Below are 23119 nucleotides of genomic sequence, written 5' to 3'. Positions count from 1 at the left end.
AGTCATATATGTAGGTCAAAATGAATTATATTACAATATAGAAAGAATGCAACAATATGTTGAATTAATTAACACAGCAATAAATTGTCACGATCAAGTGTTTACAAAATTACCTGTAGTGATTGCCCTAGTTTTTACATAGGTCAGACAGGAAGAGCTTTATGGGCTAGACACAAAAAGCATTTACCGACAAAAAGTAGAGATGGCACCTGTGGCTCGACTTTTGCAAAACATTTAATCCAAATGACCCGTGCCCCTAACCCAATTATAAACACAGAGCCAATAAGCCAGAGAGCATATCGTGTCTCACCAACGGAACCTCGAGTAATTCGCAATGAGGTAGAGAAAATGATGAAGAATGACATCATTCAGCCTCCGCAGAGCCCATGGCCATTACCAGTGGTCCTCGTCAGTAATAAGGATGGCATGTGGCTCTTTTGTGTTGATTACAGGAAGCTTAACAAGAGAACTAAAAGGGACGTTTAGCCTCTTCCACTAATTGACGATACTCTACATTGTCCGAAGGGAGTTAATTTTTTTTCAACCATGGACATATACTCGGGATACTGGAAACCGGAGATAGATGAGGATGATCGTGAGAGAACTGCATTCATCACCCGCGAGGGCCTGTACGAGTTTAAGGTAATGCCGTTTGGTTTGTGTAAAGCATCAGCAACTTTTGAACGGATGATGGATAATCTTCTAAGTCTTCTGAAGTGGACGATGTATCTCTGTTATTTAGATGACATTATAGTGTTCTCAGAGACATTTGATGACCATATAAAAAGACTGAGGGCCATTCTTAAGGCTCTTCATTAAGTCGGACTGAAACTTAATCCAAGAAAGTGTCTCTTTGGTGCAAACGAAATCAAAATACTTGGGTACCTTGTGTCAAACGAAGGTGTGCGGCCAGACCCAGAAAAGGTGAGATCTGTAACGGAATTTCCTATTCCTAAAAGCATTAGTGATGTGAGAACCATCCACGGATTAAGTTCTTACTACCATCATTTCATCAAAGTCAGGCCACTCCAAGAGTTGTTAAAGACTGATGCTAAATTTATCTGGGGTGGTGGTCAACAAGATTCTTTTGATATGCTGCGAAAAGCTCTGGTGACTGACCCTGTACTTGGTCTGTATGATGAGAGAGCACCTAAAGAACTACACACAGATGCCTGCGGGTGTGGGATTGGTGCTGCTCTGGTGCAAATTTCGAATGGAAAAGAGGTTATAGCCTATGCTTCTAGGACACTTACAAAAGCCGACAGAAACTACTCAACTACCGAAAGAGAATGTCTTGCTGTGATCTGGGCCATGTGCAAATTTCGACAGTATCTCTATGGAAGGCCATTCACAGCTGTTACAGACCATCATTCACTTTGTTGGTTGACAGCTCTTAAGGATCCAACAGGACGACTCGCCAGGTGGTCACTATGTCTTCAAGAGTATGACATTACCGTACTGTACAAAAGTGGAAGAAAACACCAAGATACAGTCTGTCTCTCAAGAAACCCTGTGGAAGACCATTACGACTTTGTTTAAGATAGTGTCTGTCTCGCTACATTCCAGGACCTCTCTGCTGAGCAGAAGAAGGACGCCAACATATCTCAAATTATGCTTGCCTTAAATCGGTCAGAGGTTGTAAAAGGACAGTTTAAGGTAGTTAATGGATTACTTTGCAAGAAAAACTTTGATCTCTTTGGAAAGAGGTGACTACCAATGATTCCTAACCACATGAGCTTAGGCGTTATGCAGAAATTGCATGACACACCTGAGGCCAGACATTTAGAATTTATTAAGACATACGATATAATCCGCAAGAGATTTTTCTGGCCAAGTTTATTTAGGAGTGTAAGTCACTATGTGTCTCATTGTCGAGTGTGCCAGAGGAGAAAGGCAGTTCCTCAGAAACTACCTGGCCGACTCATACCAATTCCACCAGCCGAAACGCCTTCCAGCGTGTTGGGGATTGACCTCCTCAGACGATTGCTAGTGGCTATTGATGGATTATTGTTTGCACTGATTATCTGACAGGCTATGCCATTACATAACTCGTGAAAACAGCTGCAGCATCTGATGTAACCAAATGCATCGTGGAAGACATTGTATTAAACACACTGCCCCAGGACGTTAATTACGAATCGAGGGAAAGTTTTTCAATCGAATCTTGTGACAGAGATAAACTGTCTTTGCAACAATACTTATCACATGACGACTGCCTACCATCCGCAAACTAATGTACTTACTGAACGCCTTAATAAAGCCTTGGCCGACATGCTATCAATATTCGTCAGTGTTGAGCAGAGCGACTGGGTTGAGATGCCACCCTTCGTGACATTTGCCTACAACACCAATAAACAAGACACCACAGGATTTACGCCATTTTTTCTGCTGCATGGGCGTGATGCTACTACGACGATGGACACCGAGTTTCCGTTACATCCTCATGACGATGACGACGACTGCCTCAGCCAGAGCTGAGCAAGCTCGGCAGTTAGCTTGACTCTGCACGCTGGAGGCTCAAGAAAACGATCGCCGAAGGTGTGGCGCAAGCCACTGCCCTTTTGTCTACCAGCCTGGTGACCTCGTCTGGATCTTCACTCCTCTTCGAAAGGTTGATCTCTCTGAGAAGCTCCTCTGGCGCTACTTTGGGCCTTATAAGGTTATAAGACAGTTGTCTGATGTTACTTATTAAGTTGATTTCGACCCCGACACAAGACGATGAAAGATCAGAGAAACGTTCCACATCTTTCGAATGATGCTCTATAAGGATCCTGCAACCCAGGGTAAATTCGGAGCTCCAGCGACAGGCAACAAGCGGAAAGGTGACGAAGAGTGTAGCGGCAAAAGAAGTTCTAAGAAGATCAACGCTTGGCCGAGAATCAATTTTCGGGAGTCGGAGTATGCAGGACCGATGACTCGTTCCCGGACTAGGATGATGTAATACCAAGATGCTGATCTCTTAAGGATGGAGCAATGTCACAGAACCAGGTGATTAGCAGCGTGGCGTAGTGGTTATGATACTAAACTGGAGCAGGGAGGGTTGTAAGTTGAAAACTCGCATTGACTATACAGTTTTAATTTCTGTATTCGGTTCGAGTACATTCGAGAAGTATTCACAAATGTCAAGAATCATTTTAGTGGAATGTTCTGTAGTTTTATATATACAATATGTGTTCTGGCTGGATGCAGTTCGCTCTGCACCCTTGTATGTGTAAGTCCTGAATAACGCTTGGTTGAGTGAAGTTAGTGTTCATCACCCATCTAAATACACCCTCTTCTACGTGACGTTATTTTTTGGTTGAATAAATTTTTCTAACTTTGTAGACTACATCATAGAGTAGTTTTTACTAAATTTTCTCCATTAATACATAATTATAATTTTTGAAGTAATATTTATGGTTAAAAAGTTGTATAAAGCCAACTACTGCAACATTTTTATAGCTTTCACAAATATTAGCTTGTAATGTTTTTTTGAGAACTGATAAATTACTTTTTCTTTGAAGTAAGTCGCTCATTTAATATTAAAAAATTTTAATTAAAGGGAAACTGACTGGGAGTCAAAAACATAGATACTGGAACAGGAATTAAAAATAAACATTGTCAGCATTTACCATATTCTGTTCATTGTTCTATAACAGGACCAAACATTTGTGGTCAAGCAACATTAATGATTTTTAAAGGCGTTTTAGCTCCAGGATGGTTAAAATGGGATAAAATAAATCATTTATATATTGATTCTTCAAGTTTAGATCAATCAAAACATTAAGAATTTATAAAATTGTCTAGAAGATAGAAGAAAATATTTAGACAGGGTCTTAAAGTCTTTGAATTTGTTACTTATACTGAAAATAATCATTCAGTTATACCACTGGATGAATGTTAAGATAATTCAGTAGTTTTATTTCATGACTTTATTCTCAAAAAATTAAGATTTAGTTAATGAAATTTTTACTAGCAGTAGACACAAGGTCTAGATGATTTTTATTTAGCCCAAATATTTTCAAAAAATCAGAACAATGAGAGGATTCTAAATTTTTAAACTCTTTTTAGACGAGATTATAAAAATGTAACACATATATACTGTTAGTTTGCTGATAGTGGTTTAAAATTCGAAGAATTTTAATGGAATGTGTGGTAAATGTTGGTATTATGATAAATAGGGTTCATTCCAAGAGATAGGACAAGAAAAATTAAGGAATGTAAATACAGAAATAAAATTAAATATTTTTAACAATATAAAACACAAAAATATAAAACAAAATATTTAAAAACATAAAGATATATATGAGGAAAAATCCACATATAAAACGAGAAAAATAAAGAATCTGAAACATAAAAATGTAAAAACATAAACCATTAAAAATTATTTATTCATGTTTTTTAATCCTTATTAAATGTCTTTAAAATACGACTCTGAAGTTGTTATCATAGCTCAACGAAAAGGAAAGATAAAGGAAGTATAGAAGAAGAGTTTAGAAGGCATTGATGGAATAGAAAAAATTAGAGGAGGAATTCAAGGATTCAGTGATGATGTGTTAAATGCTGTAGAAGAAAATAAACAGATTGAAAATATGATTCCTTGTAATTATTATAAATATTTAGACGAATTTGATGATACATCACCAATTAAACTATAAGATTACACAGGGTGAGTCAAATAAAAGTGTCTCAGACAATTTCAGGCCATTTGTGCCAGCATTATAGAGGAGGGAAGGAGCTACACTTACTTCCAACTGGATGGTGGAACTACCCAATCAGCTGGTCAGTCTTTGGAGCATATTTACTCAATCTTCATGCATGATAGTGTTGTCAGCAGAGGTCCATGTGGGTGAAGCCCTAGCTGGCCACCCATTTGCCTGATCTGTCAGTGTGTGATTTCTTTGTGTGGGGATCCCTCAAGTGTAAGGTGTATCGCAACAACCCTCATAGTCTTCAAGAAATGCAGCAGAGCTGTGCAGATGAGATTGCAGGAATTCCAACAATCAAACATCGATCCACCTTCAGAAACTTGCTTACCAGTGCTCAAAAGTGACAAGAGAAGAATAGTGGTAACTTTCAACATCTGCAATAGTCAGGTTAGTACTGTACTTAATTTTGTCTACTGTGTTTGTATCCTGGTACTCTGTTCTCTGGGCCGGTTTCATTTGCCCCATCCTGTATGTTAAGTGCAAAACTTTGATTATTTTGTATGTGGTCATTTGCATTGATTTAGGATAAAACTATTATGAGATACTTATAAATTCGATGATATTTTAAATTTAATAAGTTGACATTTTCGACAACAGAATATAAATCAAATTAGCTGAACAAGAAAAGAATTTTTATATGAAAAATAAATAAATAAAATATAAATTTAGGAATCAGTAATTCATAAAGAATTAGAATCAAAGATGAATAAAAATGAATAAGTAACAAAATCCAAAATTTCTAAATAATTGGAGTAAAAAAAGTAATAAAGAAGTAGAGTAAAAATTATTAAACACACATGAGTAACAGAATTATAAATTGATACAAAAATTGTTAACATGAATCAGCTGAAAAAATAGAACATGTGGTTGTACGATTTCATATATAATTAAGTAACATTTTTCAAGTAATGAAAAATTATAATGGTTTTAAAGGTTGAAAAATTGTAGATATAAAATCCTATAAGTGATTATGATTTGGTTACTATACATAGCTTAGAAAAATAATTCGATTATCTTGTTACCAATGCTGAACTTACAAAACTTTTAACATAAAATAATAACTAACTTACTAAAAATTTTGTAGGAAATTATTAAAAACTTTTGTGTTCAGTGTCTGAGTGTACAAGTCTACTAACACAGTTCAATGAAAGAAACACAATTTGTGATAATGCAATAGAAGAATATCTTAAAAGTTAATTAACAACAATTAAAGCTTTATTATGATTTACATGAATGTAATTGATAAAAATTTAGATATATGATAAATAAATAATTGATTTTAAATTTGTAATGGAAATGAACGGGAAACACAAAATTCTGAGTGCATATTTATCTATAAAGTGATTTTATTATTGATATAGACATAGATAATTATTTTCATTTAATAATTTTGGTATTTCGTTGAGTGAGTTTGATAATCTTTTTAAAATAAAACTCGTAAGTAGTCAACAGAAATATTTCATAAATCTAATTTTCTGACTCTAAAATTGAAAGGTATTGTTAAAACTGGTCCTGGAGAATTAAAACTAATTGTATTTGGTGAAATTTAATTTGATATAAACGTATGAACATATTTGGTGCTGAGTGTAAAAAATTTACTAAATGTCTTTACCCTAAAAGCTTACAAGTAGAAATGGAGGAGAAAGAACTGGAGGTGTTTGTAGAGTCTGAAAGAAAATTACTGTTAAAGAAGTAAAAGATCGACGCAGTGGACACCAAATGAAAAAAGCTAATCCGTATGTTTCTGATCTAGACTGCCATTAAAATGCGAAGTAAGTGTTGATCAGAACTCGGGGAGAAGTTGCAGTTAAACTACCAATCGATTTAGTGATCTTAAACAAGAGAAGGCAACAAAATTATTAAAGCAACATCATACAAAAAATATTTATTTAACAACAGCCTTACTAAAATGGGATCTATGGTGGAGAACGTAATCTGCTGGGGATCGACACTAACCAGAACACTACTCTCTCTATGTCACTTCATAGACGTGAATCCAGGTTATGGCATCAAACTACGCCACCACCAAGCATCTATATTCTATCATAGAAAAAAAGGAAAAATATGGTCCGAGAGAACATGGTGCTGAGAAATAGATATTGTAGCTCTACACTGCAGCAGCGAATACTTTACCATCCTACTGGTCAAGGCAGCACACTACGATGCTTTCAGCGACTGAGGTCATAGACGGCAGCAATCTGTTATTAAATGCACGTTCCCAAAAAATGCAAGTACGCGGTCTTGCGTTCGGTTAATTCAGAATGCAGGTACTTCCCCAAGAGCCTCTGAAACCCCGACGGATTCCAGTGTGGAGGTGGACCCGTTTGCTGGTCTGCCAAACTAATTTGACTCCATGCCACGACTGTGTGTGTCGGAAAATGTCAAATGCTTAGACGGCCGACTCAACACAAATAAGTACACCTACGCATCACTTGTTGTGACCGTGATGACATAAGCAGTACCTCTGATGGTTCAGAAGGTGACTGGCACTGGCTCTAAGTTCCGCCCCTAGCAAAGGACACAAGACCTGCAGTTCTTTACTAGCTAAGTGCCAGTACAAGAGACTTGTACCAGAATGTTAATCTCCCTTTCTCAGTGTTTCCTCCTCAGCTCGGTTCCAAAAGCACATTTCTCTTTTTTGACTTCCCCCTATTTTGCACAAGCCAATCACGAGCTGGAGCCTGGCATTCTAAGCTCAGTGAATGGTCTTTCCACTGCAAACCGATTTGAACAATCAGAGACTTAAAGTTAATTGGCAGAAAGCGGAAAAAAATTCAGCTTCACGGCCTCTTTCCCACATGTTTGCCATGTCTTTTGCTAACACAATACAGTGTGGAAGAATAGCCCTCTATAAACAACTTGTTGTCTCACCTGTTGCATCCATTTCAAATGTTGCATAGAATGGCCATAAACTTGCATTGACAAAAGATGTTTTGAAACAGAGTCTGCACGTCTGGGCGCCAGTATTCCTGTCCCACGGACATCTGCAGGATGTTTTTATTTCTTTTGGCGGCTTGCTCGCTAACAAGGCCTACAGTGCGCTGTCGGCGACTTTACAGCGCTAGACCGTATACCTGGACGTCTACCCCTGTCCGTGGCGCCAAGCTTAATGTGTTTCTGGATAATACGACCACAGCAAGGGCCATCTGGAAATGTCTCAACAGTTCTTCAGAAAAAACGCGACTTGTCGCCCCACCAATGCCGTGCTTTTACTGCAGTCGTCCAAATCGGCACCCTGTTCCTTTGAATGCAGGTAATGCTTACCGTATTTCTTTCGCTAGAGCACACAAACAAGACCATAAACAACTGACCACCATTTCATTACGATGTATGAAGTCAAATCGCCGTAGATCGTATTCCCTTCACCATATCAGAAGTGAGAATGCCCTGCAATATCTCAAGTTTAGAGAAATAGAAACAAAGAAATTTGTTAAAAAGATTTTTATAGCACTGGGACACAGCCTAATAATACTTGTGAATAAAAAATTAAATGCACTATGTGAAACAACAAGAAATGAAAAAGATTACTTCTTTTAGTGTAGATGATTTTTTTCAAGCAGATTTGCAGAAATGTATTCTGAGAACTCGGAAATTATCTTAAAAATAAATAAAGGAAACAAATACTTACTAAGTATAATGGATGTTTTTTAAAAAATTTGTTTGGGCTACCGCTGTTACAGATAAAACTATTGAAAATTTATCTGGACTATCGAAATGATTTTAAAGCTAAGAAACCCAAGAAATTTATAAATGAAAAATGGTAAAGAATTTTTTAACAAAAGCACCCAAGAAATTATTTGCAAAAATATAAACTTACTCACTACTCAACTTTTTCAGCATTAAGGTCAACATTTTTGAATAATTTAATACAATAGAAAAGGAAAAATGTGGAAAAATTGTTCTTTCAGGTAATTATAAATCGGTTTATTCATTTAAAAATTAGTTAATAAATATAATAATGCAAAACATTTAACAATAAAAATGAATCAAACATACATTAGTGTATAAATTATAAGAAATTATCACAGTATATAATAATAAATCAGATTATAAAATATGTGAACAAATTCGAGTCAGTAGATGAAAAGGAATTTTTGCAAAGGAAATATTCCTAATTGGAAAACAGAAGTTTTTGAAATTGATCATATTATATATGTAGATCCGATTACATTTATACTAAAAGATATAAAAAGAAAATGTTTATGAACAAGAAATACAAGAAACCAAATTTCCATGTATATATATCATGTTGAGAAATTTGTGCAAAAGAGAGATGATAAAGATTCTGCTAATTAGCTTGGTTTTGATAATTAATCTAATAGTATCTTAAAATAATGTTAAAATATAAAAATATGTAATACTAATTTTTTGAATTGAATAATTTAAAAATTAAATTTTTATAGAATGAACGATATTGAATGTTCTATATTAAGATTAATAGCGAATATCATACAGAATCCGATTTACTATATCATGGTGTAGCAGACGTATTAAAGTAACTATGATGATATTCAGTTCTTAAATATTTTTTAACTGTCGGATATAAATTTATGGAATTGAATAAATGGCAAATAATGTCTTCACTGTTAGGGTGTCAGTTTCTAACCTCATTTAATTGTCTTATAATAACAAAATGATATACCAAAATTTATCATCAATTAATCTTAAAGTAACAAATGTTGGTATTAAATCTGCATTATTTGTTGGAGAAATCGTGTGTGTGAATATTCCGTATATTTTATCATTTTTTCGTTTATTATTTCTGAAGCAATATAAACCATTGCTTATAAATGTTCCATTAGCCTCTACTACAATTTCATAAATTCTTCATTATTTTCATTATTTTATGCAAACCATATTTATTTTATTAAGTTGTTTCATGCAACATTTTATCGGTTCTATTTGGATCCTTTGTGAATTTAAAATTCAGTTAAATTTTATATTCACATCTTCAGTCACCATTTTTTTAAATTTTAGCTTCTTCCTCTTCAAAAGCAAAATTTAAAAAATTAATAATTATCATTAATAAATACAGATGATTTATCATTTCCTCTCAAGGGTATCTGGCAGACCATCTTATTTTCTTAATAACCTTATCATCTTCATCATTATATTTACTAATCTATTGTTTGTATCTTTATATTCTAAAATTTCAGCGCCATTTTTGTTTTAAAGAAAGAACGGATAACTTAATCAATTAAAATAAATTTTTCTTTTCTATCAAATACATGTTTATTGGCTTTAGTTTTTAAGTTAATTTGTTAGAAAAATTTTGTATAAGAGATTATTTAAAATTCTTTACTTTTAACTTATTTTTTAATTGTTATTTTCTTTATTCATTTTCTTTCCGAAGAAATTGTGTTTACAGTTGTAAGAATTGTGGTTTTGAGAAAGCAATTGATAATTTTACTTCTCCAATATTTACAAAAGATTCTTGTAGAATGATGTGTACCACTTGTTTAATTGTAGATTAGTAACAACTATATAATAATAATCAAATAATTTGTGTGTGTGTGTGTATGTGTGGAAAATATATTACTAAATATTAAGACAAGGAATATTTAATACGAATTCTGGGTGAAAAAGATAATAATATTATTTATAAAAAGTGTCAAAAACAAAAATTAAAGACCCCAACCTAAAAATATCTATAAATTATCAAGAAATTTAAAACTTTGCTTTTATCGCAATCCAACAACCCTGTGAATGTAATAAATGATTCTAGAATATAACAAAAATGATAAAGTACAATAATTTTTTATGTTATACTGTTTTTTAAATCAATGGTAATTTCTAAAACATCTGTTTAAAATCTGCAGGATTAAAAGCTTTTTATTTATGTCCTGAAAATGAATTCTATGCTTATGGCTTCATATTAAATTCATAGTTCTTTAATGTTCTTTGTTCTTAAACAAACGATATTTATACTCTTGTAAACTTATTTTTATCCATCTTTTTCTTAACTTCTTTTGGTTTTTCTTTTCCTTGTTGCTCTTAAAAAACTAAATTATTTTTCTGTTATTTTTCTATAACATTCATTGCTCATTTTCCCAAATATTTTTTTATTTACTTGAGGTATATTATAAATATTACCTTCTGAATAATCAATAGTATCAGTCACTGATTTCATGTCTTTATAAAAATCTGCAGTTTTTATTGTGTCAGTATATCTGTCAGTGTCTTTATAACAAAGTTCAGTATTTTCCTCACATTTTGTTTTCATAGAACTACAGTGAAAATGTTACATTAATTCATTCGATAAATTAAGTGTACAAATTCCAATATAAATATCTTTATCAAACAAAATTTTAGTTTTGTTCTTACAGATAGCAATTATATTTTCATTAAATAATGATCTTCATTTAAAATTTTGTTTTGCTACTAATTTATTACATTTATCTGAATATAAAACTAATTCTATATCCACTATTCTTTTCAAAATAATGTATTACTCATCAGTTTGCAGAAATATTTTTCAAACTCATCCTTTGCAATATTCCTCATTTCCGTACTTGAATCTATTTACGTTTTTAAACTATCTGATTGTTTAAATTAAAAAAGCACATATATTTTTTAATTTATACTCCAAAGATTAATATTTACAAATAGATAAATATTTCTACAGTGAACAACATAATTGTATTTCTTAACTAACATAGCAAATAAATTAATTTCTTTAGCCCTTGGCATAATTTCATTTTTGGGAGCAAGTGTGGAACTTTAAGTACAATGTATAAATTTGTTGTGTGTTGTGAATGTACTTCAAAAATGTTTGGAATTTACACTTTTATTTAGAATCAGACAAATTATGTTCAGTCCACTCAAAATCTCCATAAGGCATATAATGACTCGTAGCACTATATTATAAATTGCTTGTCTATAAATATTAAAAAAGTTCATTTATACAGGTTTATCATAATGTTTCATATATTTATTATTTGCTTTAACATATCTTGTACATCATTGAGATATACTACCTCTTACACCATTTTTAACCATTAAAATCGTATTATAATTGTCTAGTGATTCAAGAGGCCCCCCATTATTTTGAGCATGGTATCGAAAGATAAACCTGGGGCAGGAAGGTACCAAGAAGGTTTTAAATCGTGAGCTTTACTATAAGTTTTTTAAAATTTTCAAAAAGTCATATAATAATAAAAATCAGTTATTTGATATAGATCATGATTTTCAACTAAACTTTTTATATTAATTTTTTTCCAAATTACTGTAGCTTGTTTCTAATCTTCTTCACTAGTTTCACATTCAGTTAATTTATTATAAAATTCTTCTTTTGGCAAAAGGTCTCTTACTTCAATTTTTCCCAACTATATAATCATAGGCACCAACTCAATTTTTAGTTACTAAATCTGTTAGAATTCTAGAAATTGTTTTAGAAATATTTTTAATTAGTTACTTTTTTTAAATTTGAAGAAAGTTTCTCAGGATTCCAAATCACAAATTTAAAGGTATCAATTAATTTACTTTCATTTGTTCTGAATTTTTTACTAAAAGTAACATATTGGCTTTCACTATTTGGTATTGAATCATTTCTTTTTTATCATGCCCCAGGACATTTAGAAATAAATGGGAATCATATACTACCAAAATATGTAAATAAATTGGTAAAAATGTTGAATTTTCAATTGTAAATACAATAATAGCTGTATGCAGTTATATATTTTGCTGTTAAACGATGGTGATGACATGCTGTTTCATTATATTTTGTGTAATTACTTCTACACAAGGAAAAAATGTAGACATATAATGACTTGATAGTTTTTAAGAAGTAACATTTCGTTTTTTCTTCTTCAGAATATATAATTCCTATTTCTTTAACTTTTTTCATACGTGCTATAAATATTTTGGTACTTTGAGCGTCTATACACTAAACGACTTTTATAGTGATGATACATAAATTTAATATAATAATAAAAGCCCTTTTTCGTGTTTTTGATATTTTGAAGTACAATGTTAGTAAGTTAAAATTTATCTTTTAATTGTTCTCTATAGAAATATTTAATAAATTGACTTGTTGTTCATTCAGAAAATATGTTAATAAATTTCTATAGTAAAATTTCAATAAGTGCTTTAATAATAAAAGGAAATTTTTGAGTTTAGTATTCTTTACAATCTTATCTATCAATCTTTCTCTGGTAATTCTACTTTATTGGTTTGTTAATTAAAGAATTAGTTGGTGATCATCTGATGTTTTCGATTATTAAAATTTAATAAGCTAAATCACCAATAAATTTTGATATCTGAGTTGAAACAAGTCTAGATAAAACCTTTATCTTATTTAGTGTGTGTTATATTCTTCTCCTTAATGAATGGTTAATTATATAAGTTTTCACATCTAAATAGATGTTATTTGTTAGGGGTATACTTGATATATGTTAACAGAGGTATTAGTAGATATATTAATTACAGTCTTAATTTTTGATATTTCATTAATTGTACAGAAAATTAAATATTAGGTAATTTTTCTTCTAGCACTGTAACAAATTTTAAGTTTTTTGTAAATACTTTCTTCTAACTCTTGAAGTTAATGAAGAAGCTAGAGAACACAGAAAACGTTTCTGGTTATTATTTTTAACTTGAACAAGCTGTTTTATTTTTTCTCAAAGTTCAATATAAGATTAGCCTATTAACTGAACAAATTTAATAATTTCTAGCTGTTTTCCAATAATTCTATTTAATGTGAATTTAGTTCTACATATATGAAAATTAAATATTTGTGTAAAATATTTTGTTTCCCTTTCTTCTTCTTTTTAGTTATACCTTTTCTGTAATAATTCTGTAATTTTGCTTTTGCTGCTGTATTACTAGTACGCATTCAGTATTCATAATAAATAATAAAATTTATTTTGAGGGCGTTATATAATCTTAAATTATCTTTCACTACTTTCAACAATTTTCATTTCGATGCATATAAGAAATAATTTGACTCAATTGAGTTTATATAACTTTCGAAATTCATATTTTGTATTCTTTTTGTAAATTCTTATTAACTATACATTGATTAAGCGCTTTTCTATTTTTTGTTTTCTCAAATCTATGTATTAGTAGAAAAAGGAAATATTTCTTGTGTACCGATCTACATTTTCTTATTTTATGATATTTGTACTATTCCTTTTACAACAATCAAGAAGTTATTTGCTCTTTTGTTTAAAGGGAAAAATTTAATAGATTTTTGAGAAAGAAAATTAAAAAATTTAATTGATTAAAGAGAATTTATAAGACTTTTAATAATGAAAAATTGGGTTTTTATTTTTTTATGTACGTTGTGACTATTTGAGTATTAGATCTGGAAAGTTAATTTATAAGATAAAAAATTTAAAACATTTTTAAAAGGAAAGAAAACGAGTTTATATTTCAAATGTGGTTAATATTTTTAGAGTTTATATTTTTAATGCTCATATTTTCAAAAAAATTATTAGGTTCTTATTTTTAGTGTATAATTTTTAGTTATTTGCCCATGTGACCTTTTTTATTCAGTTAAAAATTTATAATTAGCTGATTTTCAATCATTCTCAGATTTGGTTCAAACTTTCAGTTTTTCTGATTTAATTTTGACAATGCATTGAATTTAACTGGATTTCCAGTTGTCAGTGACATTTTGGGCTCTCTGTTGGGTACAGTTTCGATGAAAATCTTAAATTTTAACTGATTATGGTAAAAAGTGGGGCAGATTCTCCAAATTACACCTACGCAATGAAACTCATCACTTGATCCGTTGATGAATTGAAGGTTATCCCAAGGTGTAGAAGACTGCAAAAGCCTTCCCAGGGTGCTGATCAAAAGGCCTCCCTGGTTCATCTGACAAACAGTTTTAAGTTTGTGTGTGTGGCTGATAAAGGTCCTGAGCCAAATGCAGTCCCTTATGTTGGTTTTCAGGAAGCCTCTTAGTCTGCAAGATCTGAGGATTCACAGAGGGTGGGATTATGGATAGTTGGGAGCTCCAATGTTAGGTGCATAATGATGCTTCTTACAGACATGGCTGACAAGGAGGGGAAAGAAGCCAATGGGCACTCCGTGTGTATACCAGAGGGAGTAGTCCAAAATATGGAGAAGGTCCCCCTGGATGACCCGCCCCCTGCAGAAGTGTGCTAGGCGGTGCACCTGGAGATTGATATGGAGCCCTCAGCTGTGCCTCCCACTGTGGATAAAGACACACGAACCGGGGAAGAGACGCTGTCCACTTCCTCACATGACGAGGAAGAGGCAACAAAGGAGGAAGACCTGCCCCTGTGCCTGCCACTTCCAGATGAGTGCAGTGTGCAGCCCTTTCTCAAGAAGATTGCGGCATCCTATATCCCTTCACGCCTCCGGACATGCCCAGGCCTCCACTTTCGCTGGCCGTGGTGGCCGTCATTCGTCCAAGCCTCGCGCCGCAGTAATGTGTTTACATTTTGCGGCGTGCAATTGCAGCTGTAGCGGTTGTAAAGCTAACTACTGACAAAGTTATTTGTGCACTGTTATACAGTTATTAAATTTAATAGTTTTCAGCGGTGTTTCGTGCTGTTTGTGGCGAAATAACGATTTAATAACCTTTTGGAAACATTGGTTCGCTGTGTTTTTTAAAGTTTTCTGTGCGTTGAAGTCGTTTAGTAAATTTTGTGCTTTAGTTTTCAGCTGACGTTTCAGTAAAATTTTCATTCAGTGTTTTACTTCCGTTGAGTGTTCCAGTGGCTGCTTGAATTTTTGGTTTAGCTAATAATTTTGAGAAGTTTTGTTGATTTTGTTATTGGCTGTGGTCTGGAAATATTAATACAAGTAGTTTCTTTCTTAGTAGACAGAGAATTTCGAGACTGCTATTGTTAGTTCTGTAAATAGTTCTACTGGTGTAACTTAACTTAGGTAAACTGTAAAATTTTACTATGAGTGAGAAGTGTGGTCTCTGTTGTAGTTTTGTGAGTAGTGGGTTATGGTGTTAAAAGTATTTTCATTGGGTGGAATGCAGTGGGCAAGCCAGTGGGCATTCTAGCGCCCAGTGGGCATTCTAGCGAGATCATCTCCTGGGAATGCAGAATCTGTATTAGAAATAAGTTAATAGAGGAGCAGGAGCGTAAGATCTCTGCCATTCCGGTGCAGTTACAACGCGCAATTTAGGAACTAGATAAGTTGAGGAGGGTGAAGGGTGGTGGGGAATGGGAACTGGCAGTTGGCAAGAAGCCAACTAGGAGGAGGAGTTACTCAGACGGTTATACTTTGCGTCTATGCAATAGATTTGAACAACTGTCAGGGTTGAGTGGAGAGTAACCCCTTGTAACTGTAGGTGCAGGAAACCTGCAGCAGTCCTCAGTAGTTAGGAGGCCTATGCAAGTTGCAAAGTCTAACAGAAAGAAGAAGGTTCTGCTTTTAGGTAGTTCGCATGGTAGAAATGTGGGCCAGCACTTGCAGGAAGTGTTGGGGAGTGAGTACCAGGTCACCAGCATTGTGAAGCCTAGGGCAAGGTTGGCTCAGATGACTGACAGCATAATGAAGTTATGTAGGGATTTTATGCAGGAGGATCAGGTAGTGATAATGGGTGGAACAGGGAACAGTCTTCATTGGGATGGGGAATATGATGTAGGTGGTGACCTGGTAAAGATAGCTACTCAAACTGGTGGAACTAATGTGCATTTCGTGCAACTGTTTCAGTGTCATGATTAGCCTCTTCTTAAAGCGGCTGTTAGGCATGTTAACATGAGACCGGAGGGGGTACTGATGGCAGAGGACATGGATCACATTTCAGTGGTGCCAGCTGGGTCTATCAGTAGATCGCATTTCACTAGGCATGGCCTGCAACTCAATAGGTATAAGAAGGGGAGGCTGGCAAACCTTATAGGTGACAGTGTAATGGGTGGTGGTGGTATCATCACTCATGGAAAAATTCCTGTTGTAGTTAGTTTTAGAGCTGCACCTTTTTCAGATTGAAGTCAGTTGATAGGTATATGTGCTTGAAGGAAGTCCCTCTAACTAAGGGCTCAACTTCTGAGGATGAAATGTTTCCAAGTAGAGAAGGAATTAGCATATTTCATCAAAATATGAGAGGTATTAGAGATAAAGTTAGTGAACTGCTTATAGATATTCACTCTGAAATTATTGGTATATCCGAGCACCACTTAAATAATTTGACAATTCAGAGGCTTCCTTTACCAGGATACAGATTAACTGGCTGTTTTTAAAGGAATTCCTTTCGGGGTGGGGGAGTGGCCATGTACGTAAAAAACAGTATTCCATTTGAGTCTATAGACGTATCACGGCACTGCAATGAACAGGTATTTGAATGTTGTGCAGTGGCGGTGGAATTTAGTGAAACTTAACTTCTAATTGTTGTTGTTCACAGATCCCCTAAGTCTGACTTCAGAGCATTTCTGCTCAAGCTGGGGAGGATTCTTGATTCACTTTGTAGGAAGTACCAGAAATTAGTTATATGTTGCGACTTCAATATAAATTTTGTACATGATGTTGCAAGAAAAAGGATGTTGGTAGATCTCCGAAATTCATATGATATGATGCAGGCTGTGTTTTCTCCAACTAGAGTGCAGTGGCACAGTAGCACAGCCATAGACAATATTTTTATTCATTTTTCATTACTAGATGGGCATTCTGTTAGTAAAATGGTTAATGGCCTTTCAGACCATGATGCATAAATTTTAACACTAAAAGGCTTTTGTTCACAAACAAAAGTTACATATAGTTACAAACTGTATAGGAAAGTTAATCCAACAGAGTTAGAGAGTTTTTATAACCTTGTTAAGGAACGAGAATGGCAGGATGTTTATAATGCTGATAACATAAATGATAAATATAATGCTTTCCTTAACACATTTCTCATGCTCTTTTTAGAGTTGTATTCCATTAGAACGCTTTAAGTAGGGTACTAGCAGTAATAGGCAGCCCGGGTGGTTGACTAGTGGGCTAAGGATATCATGTAGAACAAAGTGGGAATTACATAAAAATGATAGAAGTAGTCGCAATTAATCTACAGTAGCCCATTACAAACAGTATTGTAAGGTGGTTAAAAATGTTATTGGGAAGTCAAAGAGTATGTGGTATGCAAATAGAAAAGCTAATACACAGGATAAAATTAAAACCATATGGTCAGTTGTGAAGGATGTGTCTGGTCAGCAGCTCAAGGTCGACAATATAAATTCAGTTCGTAGTAAAAATATTTCTGTTACTGATATATCAGATATATGTCAGGTATTTAACAATCATTTTCTGAGCATTGCTGGTGAATTAAATAAAAAATTTTTTCTATGGGGAATCATGCAACTTTCTTGGCAAATACCTTTCTGAGAGTGATGTCTGAAATACTCCTCTGTGATACGGACAAGGAGGAGATTGATTCAAAAATTAAATTACTCATGACTAAAGACTTTCATAAATATTATGGCATGCCTAGCAGAATATTAAAGTACTGTGCTGTACATGTTAGCCCTGTATTTAGCCCTATTTGTAATTTTTCCTTTAGAAATGGTAAGTTTACAGAATGATTAAAGTACTCAGTAGTAAAGCCACTTTATAAAAAGGGAGAAAAGGATAATATAAACAATTTTAGACTTATTTATATTGCATCAGTGTTTGCAAAAGTTATTGAAAGGGCTGTGTATGTAAGGATAATTGATCATTTTATATCACATGATTTGCTATCAAAGATCCAGTTGGGTTTAGAGGTGATTTAACAACTGAAAATGTTATATTGTCACGTAGAAGAAGGTGTAATTAGATGAATGACGAAAACTAACTTCACTTAACCAGGTTTGTTCTGCACTTGCACATACAAGAGTGAGGGGGGAACTGTCTCCACCCAGAACACATTCAGTACATATACAGCTAAAGAACATTCCAGTCCAATGATTCTTCACATTTGTGGATACTTCTCGAATGTACTCGAACCGAATATAGAAATTAAAGTTGTATAGTCCAGGTGAGTTTTGAACTCACGACTCTCCATGCAAGAGTTTAGCATCATAACCACTACACGAAGGTGCTACTCAGTTTCATCTTGACATAAGCTCCCTCCTTAAGAGAACAGCGTCTCGGTGCTGCGTCGTCCTAGTCCGGGAACGAGTCATCGGTCCTGCATACTCCGACTCCCGAAAACTGATTCCCGCCCTGGTGGTGATCTTCTTAGAACTTCTTTTAACGGTACACTCTTCGTCAGCTTTCCGCTTGTTTCCTGTCGCTGGAGCTTCGAATTTATCCTGGGTTGCAGGATCCTTATAGAGCTTCATTCGAAGGACGTGGACCGTATCTCTGATCTTTCGTCGTCTTGTGTCGGGGTCGAAATCTTCAACTTCATAAGTAACATCTGACAACTGTCTTACAACCATATAAGTTCCAAAGTAGCGTCTGAGGAGCTTCTCAGAGAGACCAACCTTCCGAACAGGAGTGAAGATCCAGACGAGATCACCAGGCTGGTGCCGGCCGCTGTGACGGAGTGGTTCTAGGCGCTTCAGTCCAGATTCGCGCTACTACTTCGGTCGCAGGTTCGAATCATTCCTCGGACATGATGTCCGTACGTTATTTAGGTTTACGTAGTTCTAAGTCTAGGGGACTGATGACCTCAGATGTTAAGTCCCGTAATGCTTAGAGCCATTCGAACCATTCTGAACCAGGATGGTAGACAACAAGGCGGTGGCTCGCGTCATACCTTCGGCGATCGTTTACTTAAACCTACATCGTGCGGAGTCGAGCTAATTGCCGAGCTTCCTCAGCTCTGGTTAACACCTGGCCAATGTAGTTATCGTCCACGTCATCAGGATGTAACGGAAACACAGTGTCCATCGTCGTAGTTGCCTCACGCCCATGCAGCAGGAAAAATGGCGTAAATCCTGTGGTGTCTTGTTTGGTGGTGTTGTAGGCAAACGTCACGAAAGGTAGCACCTCATCCCAGTTGCTCTGCTCAACATTGACGAACATTGATATCTTGTCGGCCAAGGTCTCAATAAGGCGTTCAGTAAGCCCGCTAGTTTGCGGATGGTAGGCAGTCGTCATGTGATGAGTAATGTTGCAAATACGGTTTATCTCTGTCACAAGATTCGATTGAAAAACTTTACCTCCATCCCTAATTAACGACCTTGGGGCAGTGTGTTTTAATACAATGTCTTCCACGATGCATTTGACCACCTCGAATGCTTCGGCTGTTTTCACGGCTTTTGTAATGGCATAACGTGTCAGATAATCAGTGCAAACAATAATCCATCTATTGCCACTAGCAGACGTTGGAAATCGTCGGAGGAGGTCAATCCCAACACGCTGAAAAGGCGTTTCGGCTGGTGGAATTGGTATGAGTCGGCCAGGTGGTTTCTGAGGAACTGCCTTTCTCCTCTGGCACTCACGACATAGTGACGGACACTCCTAAATAAACCTGCCCAGAAAAATCTCTTGCATATTCTATCGTATGTCTTAATAAATCCTAAATGTCTGTCCTCAGTTGTGTATTGGAATTTCTGTAGAACATCTAAGTGCATGTGTTTAGGAATCACTGGTAGCCACCTCCTTCCAAACGGATCAAAGTTTTTCTTGCAAAGTAATCCATTAACCACCTAAAATTGTCCTTTCACATCCTCTGACCGATTTAAGACAGTCTGTATCTTGGTGTTTTCTTTCACTTTTGTACAGTACGGTAATGTCATACTCTTGAAGACGTAATGACCACCTGGCGAGTCGTCCTGTTGGATCCTTAAGAGCTGTCAACCAACAAAGTGAATGATGGTCTGTAACAGCTGTGAATGGCCTTCCACAGAGATACTGTCGAAATTTGCACGTGGCCCAGATCACAGCAAGACATTCTCTTTCGGTAGTTGAGTAGTTTCTGTCGGCTTTTGTAAGTGTCCTAGAAGCATAGGCTATAACCTTCTCTTTTCCATCCGAAATTTGCAGTAGAACAGCACCGATCCCATACCTGCAGGCATCTGTGTGTAGTTCTTTAGGTGCTCTCTCATCATACAGACCAAGTACAGGGTCAGTCATCAGAGCTATTCGCAGCACGTCGAAAGAATCATGTTGAGCACCACCCCAGATAAATTTAGCATCAGCTTTTAACAACTCTTGGAGTGGCCTGGTGTTGATACAAAAGTCTTTGATAAAACGACGGTAATAGGAACATAATCCGAGGAAGCTTCTCTCATCTCTAATGCTTTTAGGAATAGGAAATCCCGTTATAGATCTCACCTTTTCTGGGTCTGGCCGCACACCTTCGTTTGACACAAGGTGTCCAAGTATTTTGATTTCTTTTGCTCCAAAGACACACTTTCTTGGATTAAGTTTCAGTCCATCTCGTTGGAGACACTTAAGAACAGCCCTCAGTCTTTTTATTTGTTCATCACATCTCTCTCAGAACACTACAATGTCATCTAGATAACTGAGACACATTGTCCACTTCAGGTGCCTTAGAAGATTATCCATCATTAGTTCAAACGTTGCTGGTGCATTACACAAACCAAACGGCATTACCTTAAACTCATACAGGCCCTCGCGGGTGATGAATGCAGTTTTCTCACGATCAGCCTCATCTACCTCCATTTGCCAGTATCCCAAGTACATGTCCATGGTTGAGAAAAACTTAGCTCCCTTCAGACAATCTAGTGTATCGTCAATTCGTGGAAGAGGGTAAACGTTCTTTTTCGTTATCTTATTAAGCTTCCTGTAATCAACACAGAAGCGCCAACTACCGTCCTTCTTCCTGACGAGGACCACTGGTAACGACCATGGGCTCTGCGAAGGCTGAATGTTGTAATTCTTCATCATTTTCTCTACCTCGCCGCGAATTATTTGACGTTCCATTGCTGACACACGGTATGGTCTCTGGCCTATTGGTTCATGGTCTCCAGTGCTAATCCAGTGCTTCACCGTCGATTTGTCTAATTTGCTCTTCACCTGTGGGTTGAAGCATTCAGAGAACTCTTGAAGAATGGCAAGTAGCTTCTTCTGATGTTCCTTAGTGAGATCTGGTGATAGTCGAGCTAGAAGATCTTGTCTCGTTTGCGCCCACAGACTCTGCATGGGAGGTTTCTATGGCGGTCAGCTGTTCTGCAATTAACGGCTCAGCGTTTGCTATGCACATGTGTCTTGGTAGGATCTGCGGTTGTCGGCGACAGTTAACTATCCACAATTCACCGAATCCGCTCTGAAACGAGATGATATAGGCTGGTACGACCAAGTTATTCTTCAGTGGTATGCTTCTCTTACATCCCACTACAAGATCGACGGGTTGATGCATGTCATGACGCATGACAGCTACTTTTCTAGCGCTGACTGCAGGAATGATCACCTCATCCAGCACACATAGCGTCTACACACTCGGATGCTCATCTTCCTGTCCACAGTTTCTCATCTCGCCTAGCATTATCTACGCGCGACCGCAATCTGACCATACTCTTGTAAGACGACGAATTCTAAGGGCTCTGTATGATCATTTATACCCATACGAATGGTACATTTTCCTGTAGGTTTTACATATTTCCCATTAGCCACCTTCAGCAGAGATGTTTTGCTGTCGACGAATACGGTTTTCTGCAAACTGGCGATGGTACTTCTCCGAAATGACTGAATATGATGCTCCAGAGTCCACAAGAGCTTGGGCTGGTCGGCCATCCATCAGGATATCGACGTAGTTTCCTATCATTTTTGTAGTGATCGACGGCGGAGGATTTTTCTCTTCGGCGGCCTCACCTTCAAGGAAGGTCGCACCCTTTAGCTTTCCAGGTTGCAGCGGCTCGGTGATCGGCTGGTGCTTCTAAACGGCGATGGAGACCCTGATCGGCGTGTTGGGGAGAGTCCTCTCCAGCGGCTAGCTTGCGGCGATGGTTACCTACATCGTCCTGCACCCACATCTTCTTGTTCATCTTCGTCGTCCCGGAGTTGGCGTCGGCTCAGATCGGTTGCTATCTTCTGGCATGGGCGTCATCAAATATCCGCAAACTTTCTCGACAATAGCGCACCACATGTCCCGGTCGTCTACAGTGGAAACATACTGGTTGGTTATCCTGAGTCCTCCAGATGTCAGTCTTCCTTGGTGCCCAAATAGGTTCCTCATGTGGCATTGGAGGAACGTAACTCCGCCTGAGTCTCGACTTTTTCACCGTTTTAAAGGGAAATGAAGGAAGAGAGATTGGGTTCAATGTCTGTTCCACTTACTCCATTATGACCTCTTGAAGCGTCTCGGTGTTTTGCTCGCAGTGCAATCCAAATACCTTCTGAACTTCCACTCTCACAATCTGACGAAGAACACTTGTGAAATCAGTTGCTTCCTCCATCACAGACATTGATACGACGTTTGGAAGTCGTTCAAACTTATTGCGTGTAATTCTTTTTTGATGCATTGTCTCGATATACTGGCACTATTTTATGAAGTTGTCTGCCGTCGAAACCTCCTTCAGGAATAGGGCTTGAAATATGTCTACATCTACATCTACATCTACATGACTACTCTGCAATTC

The sequence above is a fragment of the Schistocerca nitens genome, chromosome 3 (assembly GCF_023898315.1).
Source record: "Schistocerca nitens isolate TAMUIC-IGC-003100 chromosome 3, iqSchNite1.1, whole genome shotgun sequence".
NCBI lineage: Eukaryota > Metazoa > Arthropoda > Insecta > Orthoptera > Acrididae > Schistocerca > Schistocerca nitens.
This window is presented reverse-complemented; position numbering follows the sequence as displayed.